The sequence below is a fragment of the Manis pentadactyla genome, chromosome 8 (assembly GCF_030020395.1).
Source record: "Manis pentadactyla isolate mManPen7 chromosome 8, mManPen7.hap1, whole genome shotgun sequence".
Lineage (NCBI taxonomy): Eukaryota > Metazoa > Chordata > Mammalia > Pholidota > Manidae > Manis > Manis pentadactyla.
In genome coordinates this window covers 47,196,234-47,215,472 of record NC_080026.1, presented here as the reverse complement: position 1 = coordinate 47,215,472, position 19,239 = coordinate 47,196,234, and positions in this window count along the sequence as shown.

Here is a 19,239-nt window from a genome sequence, read left to right as displayed (position 1 = left end):
CATCTGAAGTTCTTCTTTGGATAAGTGTTTGTTCAGCACCTTTGCCCATTTTTTAATTGGCTTATTTGCTTTTTGTTTGTTGAGGTGCATGAGCCCTCTATATAATTTGGATGTCAACCCCTTATCAGATATGTCATAGGTGAATATATTCTCCCATACTGTAGGATGTCTTTTTGTTCTACTGATGGGGTCCTTGGCTGTACAGGAGGTTTCTTAGTTTGATATAGTCCCACTTGTTCATTTTTCCTCTTGTTTCCCTTGCCCAAGGAGATATATTCATGAACAAGTTGCTCCCGTTTATGTCCAGGAGATTTTTGCCTATGTTTTTTCTAACAGTTTTATGGCTTCATGACTTATATTCAGGTCTTTGATCCATTTTGGATTTACTTTTGTGTGTAGGGTTAGACAATAATCCAGTTTCATTCTCCTACATGTAGCTGTCCGGTTTTGTCACGCCAGCTGTTGAGGAGGCTGTCATTTCCCACACTGTATATCCATGGCTCCATTGTCATATAGTAATTGACCATATATGCAAGGATTTCTATCTAGGCACTCTTTTCTTTTCCACTGGTTTATGGGTCTGGTCTTCTTCCAGTACCAAATTATCTTGATTACTGTGGCTTTGAAGTAGAGCTTGAAGTCAGGGAGCATAATTCCCCCTGCTTTACACTTCACTCTCAGGATTGCTCTAGCTATTTGGGGTCTTTTGTGGTTTCTTATGAATTTTAGGACTCTTTGCTCTATTTCATTGGAGAATGCAGTTGGTATTTGGATAGGGATTGCATTTGAGTGTGTAGATTGCTTTCGGCAGGATGGACATTTTGATAATATTAACTCTTCCTATCCATGAGCATCGATGGGTTTCCATTTATTCGTATCTTCTGTAATATTTCTCATGATTGTCGTGTGGTTTTCAGAGCATAGTTCTTTCACTTCCTTTGTTAGGTTGTTTCCTAGGTATTTTATTCTTTTTGATGCAATTGTGAATGGAATTGTTTTCCTGACTTCTCTTTCTGTGAGTTCATCATTAGTGTATAGGAATCCAACAGATTTCTGTGTATTAATTTTCTATAGTGCAACTTTGCCGAAATCAGATATTAGATCTAGTCGTTTTGGAGTGTATTCTTTCGGGTTTTTGTATACAATAATCGTGTCGTCTGCAAAAAGGGACCGTTTGACATATTCTTTGCAAACTGGGATGCCTTTTATTACTTTGAGATGTCTAATTGTTGTGGCTAGTACCTCCCAAAATATGTTGAATAAAAATGAGCAGAGTGGATATTCTTGTCTTGTTTCTGTTCATAAAGGAAAAGCTTTCAGCTTCTCACGGTTAATTATAATGTTGGCTGTGTGTTTGTCATATTTGGCCTTTATTATGTTGAGGTACTTGACCTCTATAGCCATTTTGTGAGAGTTTTTATCATGAATGGATGTTGAATTTTGTTGAGTGCTTTTTCAACATCTGGGGAGATGATCATGTGGTTTTTGTCCTACTTTTCATTCATATGATGGATGATGCTGGTGGATTTTCAAATGTTGTACCACCCTCACGTCCCTGAGTTGAGTCCCACTTGCTCATGATGGATGATCTTTTGGATTTATTTTTGAATTCGGTTTGCTAATATTTTGTTGAGTATTTTCGCCTCTATGTTCATCAGGGATATTGGCCTGAAATTTTCTTCTTTTGTGGTGTCTTTCCCTTGTTTTCGTATTAAAGTGATGTTTTCCTCATTGAAAGGGCTTGGGAGTATTCTGTCCTCTTCTACATTTTGGAAAAACTTTGAGGAGGATGGGTATTAGCTCCTCACTAAATCTTCGATAAAATTCACCAGTGAGACCGTCTGGTCCACTGCTTTTCTTCTTAGGTAGTTTGTTGATTACCAGTTCAATTTCCTTACTGATAATCGGTCTATTCAGATTTTCTGTTTCTTCCTGTGTCGGCCTTGAAGGTTGTATTTTTCTAGAACATTGTCCATTTTCTCCACGTTATCCAGTTTTTTACCATATGATTTTTCATAGTTATCTCTCAAAGTTCTTTGAACTTCTGGGATGTCCGTAGTGATTTTTCCTCTCTCATTTCTGATTCTGTTTATGTATGTAGACTCTCTTTTTTTTTTCAAAAGTCTAGCCCGGGGTTTATCTGTTTTGTTTATTTTCTCTGAGAATCAGCTCCTGCTTTCATTGATTCTTTCTATATTGTTTTATTCTCCTCAATTTCATTTATTTCTGCTCTAATCTTTATTATGTCCCACATTCGACTGACCTTGGGCCTCATTTGTGCTTCCTTTTTCTGTTTCATTAACTGTGTGTTTAGACTATTCATATGTGATTGTTATTCTACCCTGAGGTAGGCCTGAATTGCAATATATTTCCCTCTTAGCACAGTCTTTGCTGCGTCCCACAGATTTTCGTGGTATTGAATTACCTTTGTCATGTGTCTCCATATATTGCTTGATCTCTGTTTTTATTTGATCCTTGATCCATGGATTATGTATGAGCATGTTATTAAGCCTCCATGTGTTTGTGGACTTTTTCATTTTCTTTGAGTAATTTATTTCTGGTTTCATACCTCTGTGATCTGAGAAGCACAATTCCAGTCTTTTCATGTTTACTGAGGCTCTTTTGATAACCTAGTGTGTGACCTATTCTAGAAATGCTCCATGTGCACTTGAGAAGAACGTGTATCCTTTTGCTTTTGGATGGAGTGTTCTGGAGATGCTCGTTGGGTTTATCTGTTCTTATATGCTGTTCGGTGCTTCCGCCTCTTTACTTATTTTCTGTCTGGTTGATCTGTCCTTTAGAGCGAGCGGTGTATTGTAGTCTCCTAAAATGAATGGATCGCTTTCTCTTTCCCGTTTTTATTCTGTTAGTATTTTTTTCACACATATAGGTGATCCGTTGGGTTCATAGATATTTATAGCGGTTATATTATCTTGTTGGACTGACCCCTTTTTCATTATGTAATGTCCTTCTTTGTCTCTTGTGACTTTCTTTGTAGTCTATTTTGTCTTCTTCTACAACCTGCAATCCTTGATTTTTTTTCTCCCTGTTAATTGTACTAAATATATTCTTCCATCCCTTCTCTTTTAGTCTGTGGATGTCTTTGTGCTTGAAGTGAGTGTCTTGTCAGCACCATATGGACGGGTCTTGTTTTTTTCCATTTAGTGACCTTATGACGTTTTTCTGGATATCAGTAATCCATTATTACATGAAAAACACTATCTTTACCAGGCTCCCCCCTTCGCCAAGTCCCCTCCCCACCCCACAAGCCCCATTACACTCAGTGCCCATCAGCCTAGCAAGATGCTGCAGAATCCCTACCTGTCTTCTCCATGTTGTACAGCCCTCCCGAGCCCACACCCCACATTACAGCATGCTAATCGTCATGCCCCCTTTCTTTTTCTACACCTTTATCCCTCCATCCCCAACCATTCTCCCTAGTTCCTTTCCTTTTGGTGACTGGATGTCCATTATTGGGTTCTGTGATTCTGCTGCTGTTTTGTTCCTTCACTTTTTCTTTGTGTTTATACTCCACGTATGAGTGAAATTTTTGTTACTTGGCTCTCTCTGCCTCTCTTATTTCATTGGGAATAATATCCTCTAATTCCATACACATTTTTTTAAACCGTAGGATTTGTTTTCTTCTTATGGCTGAATAATCTTCCACTGTGTATATGTACCACAACTTCTTTAGCCATTCATCTATGGAAGGACTCTTAGGTGGCTTCCATTTCTTGGCTATTGTAAATAGTGCTGCATTAAACATAGGGGTGCATCTGTCTTTCTCAAACTGGGCTGCTGCATGCCTAGGGTAAATTCCGAAAAGTGAAATTTCTGGGTCAAATGTTTTTCTCTTTTTAGTTTCCAAATTAACCTCCACACTGATTTCCACAATGTTTGAACTTGTTTACATTAAAAGCAGCAGTGCAGGAGGGATCCCCTTTCCCCCCATCATTGCCTGCATTTGTTGGTTTTTCTCTTTTGATGTCAAGCATCCTCACTGGTATGAAGTGATGTCTCACTTTGGTTTTAATTTGTTTGTTTCTGATGATTAGCAATGTGGAGCATCTTTTCTTATGCTTGTTGGCCATCTGAAGTTCTTCTTTGGATAAGTGTTTGTTCAGCACCTTTGCCCATTTTTTAATTGGCTTATTTGCTTTTTGTTTGTTGAGGTGCATGAGCCCTCTATATAATTTGGATGTCAACCCCTTATCAGATATGTCATAGGTGAATATATTCTCCCATACTGGAGGATGTCTTTTTGTTCTACTGATGGGGTCCTTGGCTGTACAGGAGGTTTTTTAGTTTGATATAGTCCCACTTGTTCATTTTTCCTCTTGTTTCCCTTGCCCAAGGAGATATATTCATGAACAAGTTGCTCCCGTTTATGTCCAGGAGATTTTTGCCTATGTTTTTTCTAACAGTTTTATGGCTTCATGACTTATATTCAGGTCTTTGATCCATTTTGGATTTACTTTTGTGTGTAGGGTTAGACAATAATCCAGTTTCATTCTCCTACATGTAGCTGTCCGGTTTTGTCACGCCAGCTGTTGAGGAGGCTGTCATTTATCACACTGTATATCCATGGCTCCATTGTCATATAGTAATTGACCATATATGCAAGGATTTCTATCTAGGCACTCTTTTCTTTTCCACTGGTTTATGGGTCTGGTCTTCTTCCAGTACCAAATTATCTTGATTACTGTGGCTTTGAAGTAGAGCTTGAAGTCAGGGAGCATAATTCCCCCTGCTTTACACTTCACTCTCAGGATTGCTCTAGCTATTTGGGGTCTTTTGTGGTTTCTTATGAATTTTAGGACTCTTTGCTCTGTTTCATTGGAGAATGCAGTTGGTATTTGGATAGGGATTGCATTTGAGTGTGTAGATTGCTTTCGGCAGGATGGACATTTTGATAATATTAACTCTTCCTATCCATGAGCATCGATGGGTTTCCATTTATTCGTATCTTCTGTAATATTTCTCATGATTGTCGTGTGGTTTTCAGAGCATAGTTCTTTCACTTCCTTTGTTAGGTTGTTTCCTAGGTATTTTATTCTTTTTGATGCAATTGTGAATGGAATTGTTTTCCTGACTTCTCTTTCTGTGAGTTCATCATTAGTGTATAGGAATCCAACAGATTTCTGTGTATTAATTTTCTATAGTGCAACTTTGCCGAAATCAGATATTAGATCTAGTCGTTTTGGAGTGTATTCTTTCGGGTTTTTGTATACAATAATCGTGTCGTCTGCAAAAAGGGACCGTTTGACATATTCTTTGCAAACTGGGATGCCTTTTATTACTTTGAGATGTCTAATTGTTGTGGCTAGTACCTCCCAAAATATGTTGAATAAAAATGAGCAGAGTGGATATTCTTGTCTTGTTTCTGTTCATAAAGGAAAAGCTTTCAGCTTCTCACGGTTAATTATAATGTTGGCTGTGTGTTTGTCATATTTGGCCTTTATTATGTTGAGGTACTTGACCTCTATAGCCATTTTGTGAGAGTTTTTATCATGAATGGATGTTGAATTTTGTTGAGTGCTTTTTCAACATCTGGGGAGATGATCATGTGGTTTTTGTCCTACTTTTCATTCATATGATGGATGATGCTGGTGGATTTTCAAATGTTGTACCACCCTCACGTCCCTGAGTTGAGTCCCACTTGCTCATGATGGATGATCTTTTGGATTTATTTTTGAATTCGGTTTGCTAATATTTTGTTGAGTATTTTCGCCTCTATGTTCATCAGGGATATTGGCCTGAAATTTTCTTCTTTTGTGGTGTCTTTCCCTTGTTTTCGTATTAAAGTGATGTTTTCCTCATTGAAAGGGCTTGGGAGTATTCTGTCCTCTTCTACATTTTGGAAAAACTTTGAGGAGGATGGGTATTAGCTCCTCACTAAATCTTCGATAAAATTCACCAGTGAGACCGTCTGGTCCACTGCTTTTCTTCTTAGGTAGTTTGTTGATTACCAGTTCAATTTCCTTACTGATAATCGGTCTATTCAGATTTTCTGTTTCTTCCTGTGTCGGCCTTGAAGGTTGTATTTTTCTAGAACATTGTCCATTTTCTCCACGTTATCCAGTTTTTTACCATATGATTTTTCATAGTTATCTCTCAAAGTTCTTTGAAATTCTGGGATGTCCGTAGTGATTTTTCCTCTCTCATTTCTGATTCTGTTTATGTATGCAGACTCTCTTTTTTTTTTCAAAAGTCTAGCCCGGGGTTTATCTGTTTTGTTTATTTTCTCTGAGAATCAGCTCCTGCTTTCATTGATTCTTTCTATATTGTTTTATTCTCCTCAATTTCATTTATTTCTGCTCTAATCTTTATTATGTCCCACATTCGACTGACCTTGGGCCTCATTTGTGCTTCCTTTTTCTGTTTCATTAACTGTGTGTTTAGACTATTCATATGTGATTGTTATTCTACCCTGAGGTAGGCCTGAATTGCAATATATTTCCCTCTTAGCACAGTCTTTGCTGCGTCCCACAGATTTTCGTGGTATTGAATTACCTTTGTCATGTGTCTCCATATATTGCTTGATCTCTGTTTTTATTTGATCCTTGATCCATGGATTATGTATGAGCATGTTATTAAGCCTCCATGTGTTTGTGGACTTTTTCATTTTCTTTGAGTAATTTATTTCTGGTTTCATACCTCTGTGATCTGAGAAGCACAATTCCAGTCTTTTCATGTTTACTGAGGCTCTTTTGATAACCTAGTGTGTGACCTATTCTAGAAATGCTCCATGTGCACTTGAGAAGAACGTGTATCCTTTTGCTTTTGGATGGAGTGTTCTGGAGATGCTCGTTGGGTTTATCTGTTCTTATATGCTGTTCGGTGCTTCCGCCTCTTTACTTATTTTCTGTCTGGTTGATCTGTCCTTTAGAGCGAGCGGTGTATTGTAGTCTCCTAAAATGAATGGATCGCTTTCTCTTTCCCGTTTTTATTCTGTTAGTATTTTTTTCACACATATAGGTGATCCGTTGGGTTCATAGATATTTATAGCGGTTATATTATCTTGTTGGACTGACCCCTTTTTCATTATGTAATGTCCTTCTTTGTCTCTTGTGACTTTCTTTGTAGTCTATTTTGTCTTCTTCTACAACCTGCAATCCTTGATTTTTTTTCTCCCTGTTAATTGTACTAAATATATTCTTCCATCCCTTCTCTTTTAGTCTGTGGATGTCTTTGTGCTTGAAGTGAGTGTCTTGTCAGCACCATATGGACGGGTCTTGTTTTTTTCCATTTAGTGACCTTATGACGTTTTTCTGGATATCAGTAATCCATTATTACATGAAAAACACTATCTTTACCAGGCTCCCCCCTTCGCCAAGTCCCCTCCCCACCCCACAAGCCCCATTACACTCACTGCCCATCAGCCTAGCAAGATGCTGCAGAATCCCTACCTGTCTTCTCCATGTTGTACAGCCCTCCCGAGCCCACACCCCACATTACAGCATGCTAATCGTCATGCCCCCTTTCTTTTTCTACACCTTTATCCCTCCATCCCCAACCATTCTCCCTAGTTCCTTTCCTTTTGGTGACTGGATGTCCATTATTGGGTTCTGTGATTCTGCTGCTGTTTTGTTCCTTCACTTTTTCTTTGTGTTTATACTCCACGTATGAGTGAAATTTTTGTTACTTGGCTCTCTCTGCCTCTCTTATTTCATTGGGAATAATATCCTCTAATTCCATACACATTTTTTTAAACCGTAGGATTTGTTTTCTTCTTATGGCTGAATAATCTTCCACTGCGTATATGTACCACAACTTCTTTAGCCATTCATCTATGGAAGGACTCTTAGGTGGCTTCCATTTCTTGGCTATTGTAAATAGTGCTGCAGTAAACATAGGGGTGCATCTGTCTTTCTCAAACTGGGCTGCTGCATGCCTAGGGTAAATTCCGAAAAGTGAAATTTCTGGGTCAAATGTTTTTCTCTTTTTAGTTTCCAAATTAACCTCCACACTGATTTCCACAATGTTTGAACTTGTTTACATTAAAAGCAGCAGTGCAGGAGGGATCCCCTTTCCCCCCATCATTGCCTGCATTTGTTGGTTTTTCTCTTTTGATGTCAAGCATCCTCACTGGTATGAAGTGATGTCTCACTTTGGTTTTAATTTGTTTGTTTCTGATGATTAGCAATGTGGAGCATCTTTTCTTATGCTTGTTGGCCATCTAAAGTTCTTCTTTGGATAAGTGTTTGTTCAGCACCTTTGCCCATTTTTTAATTGGCTTATTTGCTTTTTGTTTGTTGAGGTGCATGAGCCCTCTATATAATTTGGATGTCAACCCCTTATCAGATATGTCATAGGTGAATATATTCTCCCATACTGGAGGATGTCTTTTTGTTCTACTGATGGGGTCCTTGGCTGTACAGGAGGTTTCTTAGTTTGATATAGTCCCACTTGTTCATTTTTCCTCTTGTTTCCCTTGCCCAAGGAGATATATTCATGAACAAGTTGCTCCCGTTTATGTCCAGGAGATTTTTGCCTATGTTTTTTCTAACAGTTTTATGGCTTCATGACTTATATTCAGGTCTTTGATCCATTTTGGATTTACTTTTGTGTGTAGGGTTAGACAATAATCCAGTTTCATTCTCCTACATGTAGCTGTCCGGTTTTGTCACGCCAGCTGTTGAGGAGGCTGTCATTTCCCACACTGTATATCCATGGCTCCATTGTCATATAGTAATTGACCATATATGCAAGGATTTCTATCTAGGCACTCTTTTCTTTTCCACTGGTTTATGGGTCTGGTCTTCTTCCAGTACCAAATTATCTTGATTACTGTGGCTTTGAAGTAGAGCTTGAAGTCAGGGAGCATAATTCCCCCTGCTTTACACTTCACTCTCAGGATTGCTCTAGCTATTTGGGGTCTTTTGTGGTTTCTTATGAATTTTAGGACTCTTTGCTCTATTTCATTGGAGAATGCAGTTGGTATTTGGATAGGGATTGCATTTGAGTGTGTAGATTGCTTTCGGCAGGATGGACATTTTGATAATATTAACTCTTCCTATCCATGAGCATCGATGGGTTTCCATTTATTCGTATCTTCTGTAATATTTCTCATGATTGTCGTGTGGTTTACAGAGCATAGTTCTTTCACTTCCTTTGTTAGGTTGTTTCCTAGGTATTTTATTCTTTTTGATGCAATTGTGAATGGAATTGTTTTCCTGACTTCTCTTTCTGTGAGTTCATCATTAGTGTATAGGAATCCAACAGATTTCTGTGTATTAATTTTCTATAGTGCAACTTTGCCGAAATCAGATATTAGATCTAGTCGTTTTGGAGTGTATTCTTTAGGGTTTTTGTATACAATAATCGTGTCGTCTGCAAAAAGGGACCGTTTGACATATTCTTTGCAAACTGGGATGCCTTTTATTACTTTGAGATGTCTAATTGTTGTGGCTAGTACCTCCCAAAATATGTTGAATAAAAATGAGCAGAGTGGATATTCTTGTCTTGTTTCTGTTCATAAAGGAAAAGCTTTCAGCTTCTCACGGTTAATTATAATGTTGGCTGTGTGTTTGTCATATTTGGCCTTTATTATGTTGAGGTACTTGACCTCTATAGCCATTTTGTGAGAGTTTTTATCATGAATGGATGTTGAATTTTGTTGAGTGCTTTTTCAACATCTGGGGAGATGATCATGTGGTTTTTGTCCTACTTTTCATTCATATGATGGATGATGCTGGTGGATTTTCAAATGTTGTACCACCCTCACGTCCCTGAGTTGAGTCCCACTTGCTCATGATGGATGATCTTTTGGATTTATTTTTGAATTCGGTTTGCTAATATTTTGTTGAGTATTTTCGCATCTATGTTCATCAGGGATATTGGCCTGAAATTTTCTTCTTTTGTGGTGTCTTTCCCTTGTTTTCGTATTAAAGTGATGTTTTCCTCATTGAAAGGGCTTGGGAGTATTCTGTCCTCTTCTACATTTTGGAAAAACTTTGAGGAGGATGGGTATTAGCTCCTCACTAAATCTTCGATAAAATTCACCAGTGAGACCGTCTGGTCCACTGCTTTTCTTCTTAGGTAGTTTGTTGATTACCAGTTCAATTTCCTTACTGATAATCGGTCTATTCAGATTTTCTGTTTCTTCCTGTGTCGGCCTTGAAGGTTGTATTTTTCTAGAACATTGTCCATTTTCTCCACGTTATCCAGTTTTTTACCATATGATTTTTCATAGTTATCTCTCAAAGTTCTTTGAAATTCTGGGATGTCCGTAGTGATTTTTCCTCTCTCATTTCTGATTCTGTTTATGTATGCAGACTCTCTTTTTTTTTTCAAAAGTCTAGCCCGGGGTTTATCTGTTTTGTTTATTTTCTCTGAGAATCAGCTCCTGCTTTCATTGATTCTTTCTATATTGTTTTATTCTCCTCAATTTCATTTATTTCTGCTCTAATCTTTATTATGTCCCACATTCGACTGACCTTGGGCCTCATTTGTGCTTCCTTTTTCTGTTTCATTAACTGTGTGTTTAGACTATTCATATGTGATTGTTATTCTACCCTGAGGTAGGCCTGAATTGCAATATATTTCCCTCTTAGCACAGTCTTTGCTGCGTCCCACAGATTTTCGTGGTATTGAATTACCTTTGTCATGTGTCTCCATATATTGCTTGATCTCTGTTTTTATTTGATCCTTGATCCATGGATTATGTATGAGCATGTTATTAAGCCTCCATGTGTTTGTGGACTTTTTCATTTTCTTTGAGTAATTTATTTCTGGTTTCATACCTCTGTGATCTGAGAAGCACAATTCCAGTCTTTTCATGTTTACTGAGGCTCTTTTGATAACCTAGTGTGTGACCTATTCTAGAAATGCTCCATGTGCACTTGAGAAGAACGTGTATCCTTTTGCTTTTGGATGGAGTGTTCTGGAGATGCTCGTTGGGTTTATCTGTTCTTATATGCTGTTCGGTGCTTCCGCCTCTTTACTTATTTTCTGTCTGGTTGATCTGTCCTTTAGAGCGAGCGGTGTATTGTAGTCTCCTAAAATGAATGGATCGCTTTCTCTTTCCCGTTTTTATTCTGTTAGTATTTTTTTCACACATATAGGTGATCCGTTGGGTTCATAGATATTTATAGCGGTTATATTATCTTGTTGGACTGACCCCTTTTTCATTATGTAATGTCCTTCTTTGTCTCTTGTGACTTTCTTTGTAGTCTATTTTGTCTTCTTCTACAACCTGCAATCCTTGATTTTTTTTCTCCCTGTTAATTGTACTAAATATATTCTTCCATCCCTTCTCTTTTAGTCTGTGGATGTCTTTGTGCTTGAAGTGAGTGTCTTGTCAGCACCATATGGACGGGTCTTGTTTTTTTCCATTTAGTGACCTTATGACGTTTTTCTGGATATCAGTAATCCATTATTACATGAAAAACACTATCTTTACCAGGCTCCCCCCTTCGCCAAGTCCCCTCCCCACCCCACAAGCCCCATTACACTCACTGCCCATCAGCCTAGCAAGATGCTGCAGAATCCCTACCTGTCTTCTCCATGTTGTACAGCCCTCCCGAGCCCACACCCCACATTACAGCATGCTAATCGTCATGCCCCCTTTCTTTTTCTACACCTTTATCCCTCCATCCCCAACCATTCTCCCTAGTTCCTTTCCTTTTGGTGACTGGATGTCCATTATTGGGTTCTGTGATTCTGCTGCTGTTTTGTTCCTTCACTTTTTCTTTGTGTTTATACTCCACGTATGAGTGAAATTTTTGTTACTTGGCTCTCTCTGCCTCTCTTATTTCATTGGGAATAATATCCTCTAATTCCATACACATTTTTTTAAACCGTAGGATTTGTTTTCTTCTTATGGCTGAATAATCTTCCACTGCGTATATGTACCACAACTTCTTTAGCCATTCATCTATGGAAGGACTCTTAGGTGGCTTCCATTTCTTGGCTATTGTAAATAGTGCTGCAGTAAACATAGGGGTGCATCTGTCTTTCTCAAACTGGGCTGCTGCATGCCTAGGGTAAATTCCGAAAAGTGAAATTTCTGGGTCAAATGTTTTTCTCTTTTTAGTTTCCAAATTAACCTCCACACTGATTTCCACAATGTTTGAACTTGTTTACATTAAAAGCAGCAGTGCAGGAGGGATCCCCTTTCCCCCCATCATTGCCTGCATTTGTTGGTTTTTCTCTTTTGATGTCAAGCATCCTCACTGGTATGAAGTGATGTCTCACTTTGGTTTTAATTTGTTTGTTTCTGATGATTAGCAATGTGGAGCATCTTTTCTTATGCTTGTTGGCCATCTGAAGTTCTTCTTTGGATAAGTGTTTGTTCAGCACCTTTGCCCATTTTTTAATTGGCTTATTTGCTTTTTGTTTGTTGAGGTGCATGAGCCCTCTATATAATTTGGATGTCAACCCCTTATCAGATATGTCATAGGTGAATATATTCTCCCATACTGTAGGATGTCTTTTTGTTCTACTGATGGGGTCCTTGGCTGTACAGGAGGTTTCTTAGTTTGATATAGTCCCACTTGTTCATTTTTCCTCTTGTTTCCCTTGCCCAAGGAGATATATTCATGAACAAGTTGCTCCCGTTTATATCCAGGAGATTTTTGCCTATGTTTTTTCTAACAGTTTTATGGCTTCATGACTTATATTCAGGTCTTTGATCCATTTTGGATTTACTTTTGTGTGTAGGGTTAGACAATAATCCAGTTTCATTCTCCTACATGTAGCTGTCCGGTTTTGTCACGCCAGCTGTTGAGGAGGCTGTCATTTCCCACACTGTATATCCATGGCTCCATTGTCATATAGTAATTGACCATATATGCAAGGATTTCTATCTAGGCACTCTTTTCTTTTCCACTGGTTTATGGGTCTGGTCTTCTTCCAGTACCAAATTATCTTGATTACTGTGGCTTTGAAGTAGAGCTTGAAGTCAGGGAGCATAATTCCCCCTGCTTTACACTTCACTCTCAGGATTGCTCTAGCTATTTGGGGTCTTTTGTGGTTTCTTATGAATTTTAGGACTCTTTGCTCTATTTCATTGGAGAATGCAGTTGGTATTTGGATAGGGATTGCATTTGAGTGTGTAGATTGCTTTCGGCAGGATGGACATTTTGATAATATTAACTCTTCCTATCCATGAGCATCGATGGGTTTCCATTTATTCGTATCTTCTGTAATATTTCTCATGATTGTCGTGTGGTTTTCAGAGCATAGTTCTTTCACTTCCTTTGTTAGGTTGTTTCCTAGGTATTTTATTCTTTTTGATGCAATTGTGAATGGAATTGTTTTCCTGACTTCTCTTTCTGTGAGTTCATCATTAGTGTATAGGAATCCAACAGATTTCTGTGTATTAATTTTCTATAGTGCAACTTTGCCGAAATCAGATATTAGATCTAGTCGTTTTGGAGTGTATTCTTTCGGGTTTTTGTATACAATAATCGTGTCGTCTGCAAAAAGGGACCGTTTGACATATTCTTTGCAAACTGGGATGCCTTTTATTACTTTGAGATGTCTAATTGTTGTGGCTAGTACCTCCCAAAATATGTTGAATAAAAATGAGCAGAGTGGATATTCTTGTCTTGTTTCTGTTCATAAAGGAAAAGCTTTCAGCTTCTCACGGTTAATTATAATGTTGGCTGTGTGTTTGTCATATTTGGCCTTTATTATGTTGAGGTACTTGACCTCTATAGCCATTTTGTGAGAGTTTTTATCATGAATGGATGTTGAATTTTGTTGAGTGCTTTTTCAACATCTGGGGAGATGATCATGTGGTTTTTGTCCTACTTTTCATTCATATGATGGATGATGCTGGTGGATTTTCAAATGTTGTACCACCCTCACGTCCCTGAGTTGAGTCCCACTTGCTCATGATGGATGATCTTTTGGATTTATTTTTGAATTCGGTTTGCTAATATTTTGTTGAGTATTTTCGCCTCTATGTTCATCAGGGATATTGGCCTGAAATTTTCTTCTTTTGTGGTGTCTTTCCCTTGTTTTCGTATTAAAGTGATGTTTTCCTCATTGAAAGGGCTTGGGAGTATTCTGTCCTCTTCTACATTTTGGAAAAACTTTGAGGAGGATGGGTATTAGCTCCTCACTAAATCTTCGATAAAATTCACCAGTGAGACCGTCTGGTCCACTGCTTTTCTTCTTAGGTAGTTTGTTGATTACCAGTTCAATTTCCTTACTGATAATCGGTCTATTCAGATTTTCTGTTTCTTCCTGTGTCGGCCTTGAAGGTTGTATTTTTCTAGAACATTGTCCATTTTCTCCACGTTATCCAGTTTTTTACCATATGATTTTTCATAGTTATCTCTCAAAGTTCTTTGAACTTCTGGGATGTCCGTAGTGATTTTTCCTCTCTCATTTCTGATTCTGTTTATGTATGTAGACTCTCTTTTTTTTTTCAAAAGTCTAGCCCGGGGTTTATCTGTTTTGTTTATTTTCTCTGAGAATCAGCTCCTGCTTTCATTGATTCTTTCTATATTGTTTTATTCTCCTCAATTTCATTTATTTCTGCTCTAATCTTTATTATGTCCCACATTCGACTGACCTTGGGCCTCATTTGTGCTTCCTTTTTCTGTTTCATTAACTGTGTGTTTAGACTATTCATATGTGATTGTTATTCTACCCTGAGGTAGGCCTGAATTGCAATATATTTCCCTCTTAGCACAGTCTTTGCTGCGTCCCACAGATTTTCGTGGTATTGAATTACCTTTGTCATGTGTCTCCATATATTGCTTGATCTCTGTTTTTATTTGATCCTTGATCCATGGATTATGTATGAGCATGTTATTAAGCCTCCATGTGTTTGTGGACTTTTTCATTTTCTTTGAGTAATTTATTTCTGGTTTCATACCTCTGTGATCTGAGAAGCACAATTCCAGTCTTTTCATGTTTACTGAGGCTCTTTTGATAACCTAGTGTGTGACCTATTCTAGAAATGCTCCATGTGCACTTGAGAAGAACGTGTATCCTTTTGCTTTTGGATGGAGTGTTCTGGAGATGCTCGTTGGGTTTATCTGTTCTTATATGCTGTTCGGTGCTTCCGCCTCTTTACTTATTTTCTGTCTGGTTGATCTGTCCTTTAGAGCGAGCGGTGTATTGTAGTCTCCTAAAATGAATGGATCGCTTTCTCTTTCCCGTTTTTATTCTGTTAGTATTTTTTTCACACATATAGGTGATCCGTTGGGTTCATAGATATTTATAGCGGTTATATTATCTTGTTGGACTGACCCCTTTTTCATTATGTAATGTCCTTCTTTGTCTCTTGTGACTTTCTTTGTAGTCTATTTTGTCTTCTTCTACAACCTGCAATCCTTGATTTTTTTTCTCCCTGTTAATTGTACTAAATATATTCTTCCATCCCTTCTCTTTTAGTCTGTGGATGTCTTTGTGCTTGAAGTGAGTGTCTTGTCAGCACCATATGGACGGGTCTTGTTTTTTTCCATTTAGTGACCTTATGACGTTTTTCTGGATATCAGTAATCCATTATTACATGAAAAACACTATCTTTACCAGGCTCCCCCCTTCGCCAAGTCCCCTCCCCACCCCACAAGCCCCATTACACTCAGTGCCCATCAGCCTAGCAAGATGCTGCAGAATCCCTACCTGTCTTCTCCATGTTGTACAGCCCTCCCGAGCCCACACCCCACATTACAGCATGCTAATCGTCATGCCCCCTTTCTTTTTCTACACCTTTATCCCTCCATCCCCAACCATTCTCCCTAGTTCCTTTCCTTTTGGTGACTGGATGTCCATTATTGGGTTCTGTGATTCTGCTGCTGTTTTGTTCCTTCACTTTTTCTTTGTGTTTATACTCCACGTATGAGTGAAATTTTTGTTACTTGGCTCTCTCTGCCTCTCTTATTTCATTGGGAATAATATCCTCTAATTCCATACACATTTTTTTAAACCGTAGGATTTGTTTTCTTCTTATGGCTGAATAATCTTCCACTGTGTATATGTACCACAACTTCTTTAGCCATTCATCTATGGAAGGACTCTTAGGTGGCTTCCATTTCTTGGCTATTGTAAATAGTGCTGCAGTAAACATAGGGGTGCATCTGTCTTTCTCAAACTGGGCTGCTGCATGCCTAGGGTAAATTCCGAAAAGTGAAATTTCTGGGTCAAATGTTTTTCTCTTTTTAGTTTCCAAATTAACCTCCACACTGATTTCCACAATGTTTGAACTTGTTTACATTAAAAGCAGCAGTGCAGGAGGGATCCCCTTTCCCCCCATCATTGCCTGCATTTGTTGGTTTTTCTCTTTTGATGTCAAGCATCCTCACTGGTATGAAGTGATGTCTCACTTTGGTTTTAATTTGTTTGTTTCTGATGATTAGCAATGTGGAGCATCTTTTCTTATGCTTGTTGGCCATCTGAAGTTCTTCTTTGGATAAGTGTTTGTTCAGCACCTTTGCCCATTTTTTAATTGGCTTATTTGCTTTTTGTTTGTTGAGGTGCATGAGCCCTCTATATAATTTGGATGTCAACCCCTTATCAGATATGTCATAGGTGAATATATTCTCCCATACTGGAGGATGTCTTTTTGTTCTACTGATGGGGTCCTTGGCTGTACAGGAGGTTTTTTAGTTTGATATAGTCCCACTTGTTCATTTTTCCTCTTGTTTCCCTTGCCCAAGGAGATATATTCATGAACAAGTTGCTCCCGTTTATGTCCAGGAGATTTTTGCCTATGTTTTTTCTAACAGTTTTATGGCTTCATGACTTATATTCAGGTCTTTGATCCATTTTGGATTTACTTTTGTGTGTAGGGTTAGACAATAATCCAGTTTCATTCTCCTACATGTAGCTGTCCGGTTTTGTCACGCCAGCTGTTGAGGAGGCTGTCATTTATCACACTGTATATCCATGGCTCCATTGTCATATAGTAATTGACCATATATGCAAGGATTTCTATCTAGGCACTCTTTTCTTTTCCACTGGTTTATGGGTCTGGTCTTCTTCCAGTACCAAATTATCTTGATTACTGTGGCTTTGAAGTAGAGCTTGAAGTCAGGGAGCATAATTCCCCCTGCTTTACACTTCACTCTCAGGATTGCTCTAGCTATTTGGGGTCTTTTGTGGTTTCTTATGAATTTTAGGACTCTTTGCTCTGTTTCATTGGAGAATGCAGTTGGTATTTGGATAGGGATTGCATTTGAGTGTGTAGATTGCTTTCGGCAGGATGGACATTTTGATAATATTAACTCTTCCTATCCATGAGCATCGATGGGTTTCCATTTATTCGTATCTTCTGTAATATTTCTCATGATTGTCGTGTGGTTTTCAGAGCATAGTTCTTTCACTTCCTTTGTTAGGTTGTTTCCTAGGTATTTTATTCTTTTTGATGCAATTGTGAATGGAATTGTTTTCCTGACTTCTCTTTCTGTGAGTTCATCATTAGTGTATAGGAATCCAACAGATTTCTGTGTATTAATTTTCTATAGTGCAACTTTGCCGAAATCAGATATTAGATCTAGTCGTTTTGGAGTGTATTCTTTCGGGTTTTTGTATACAATAATCGTGTCGTCTGCAAAAAGGGACCGTTTGACATATTCTTTGCAAACTGGGATGCCTTTTATTACTTTGAGATGTCTAATTGTTGTGGCTAGTACCTCCCAAAATATGTTGAATAAAAATGAGCAGAGTGGATATTCTTGTCTTGTTTCTGTTCATAAAGGAAAAGCTTTCAGCTTCTCACGGTTAATTATAATGTTGGCTGTGTGTTTGTCATATTTGGCCTTTATTATGTTGAGGTACTTGACCTCTATAGCCATTTTGTGAGAGTTTTTATCATGAATGGATGTTGAATTTTGTTGAGTGCTTTTTCAACATCTGGGGAGATGATCATGTGGTTTTTGTCCTACTTTTCATTCATATGATGGATGATGCTGGTGGATTTTCAAATGTTGTACCACCCTCACGTCCCTGAGTTGAGTCCCACTTGCTCATGATGGATGATCTTTTGGATTTATTTTTGAATTCGGTTTGCTAATATTTTGTTGAGTATTTTCGCCTCTATGTTCATCAGGGATATTGGCCTGAAATTTTCTTCTTTTGTGGTGTCTTTCCCTTGTTTTCGTATTAAAGTGATGTTTTCCTCATTGAAAGGGCTTGGGAGTATTCTGTCCTCTTCTACATTTTGGAAAAACTTTGAGGAGGATGGGTATTAGCTCCTCACTAAATCTTCGATAAAATTCACCAGTGAGACCGTCTGGTCCACTGCTTTTCTTCTTAGGTAGTTTGTTGATTACCAGTTCAATTTCCTTACTGATAATCGGTCTATTCAGATTTTCTGTTTCTTCCTGTGTCGGCCTTGAAGGTTGTATTTTTCTAGAACATTGTCCATTTTCTCCACGTTATCCAGTTTTTTACCATATGATTTTTCATAGTTATCTCTCAAAGTTCTTTGAAATTCTGGGATGTCCGTAGTGATTTTTCCTCTCTCATTTCTGATTCTGTTTATGTATGCAGACTCTCTTTTTTTTTTCAAAAGTCTAGCCCGGGGTTTATCTGTTTTGTTTATTTTCTCTGAGAATCAGCTCCTGCTTTCATTGATTCTTTCTATATTGTTTTATTCTCCTCAATTTCATTTATTTCTGCTCTAATCTTTATTATGTCCCACATTCGACTGACCTTGGGCCTCATTTGTGCTTCCTTTTTCTGTTTCATTAACTGTGTGTTTAGACTATTCATATGTGATTGTTATTCTACCCTGAGGTAGGCCTGAATTGCAATATATTTCCCTCTTAGCACAGTCTTTGCTGCGTCCCACAGATTTTCGTGGTATTGAATTACCTTTGTCATGTGTCTCCATATATTGCTTGATCTCTGTTTTTATTTGATCCTTGATCCATGGATTATGTATGAGCATGTTATTAAGCCTCCATGTGTTTGTGGACTTTTTCATTTTCTTTGAGTAATTTATTTCTGGTTTCATACCTCTGTGATCTGAGAAGCACAATTCCAGTCTTTTCATGTTTACTGAGGCTCTTTTGATAACCTAGTGTGTGACCTATTCTAGAAATGCTCCATGTGCACTTGAGAAGAACGTGTATCCTTTTGCTTTTGGATGGAGTGTTCTGGAGATGCTCGTTGGGTTTATCTGTTCTTATATGCTGTTCGGTGCTTCCGCCTCTTTACTTATTTTCTGTCTGGTTGATCTGTCCTTTAGAGCGAGCGGTGTATTGTAGTCTCCTAAAATGAATGGATCGCTTTCTCTTTCCCGTTTTTATTCTGTTAGTATTTTTTTCACACATA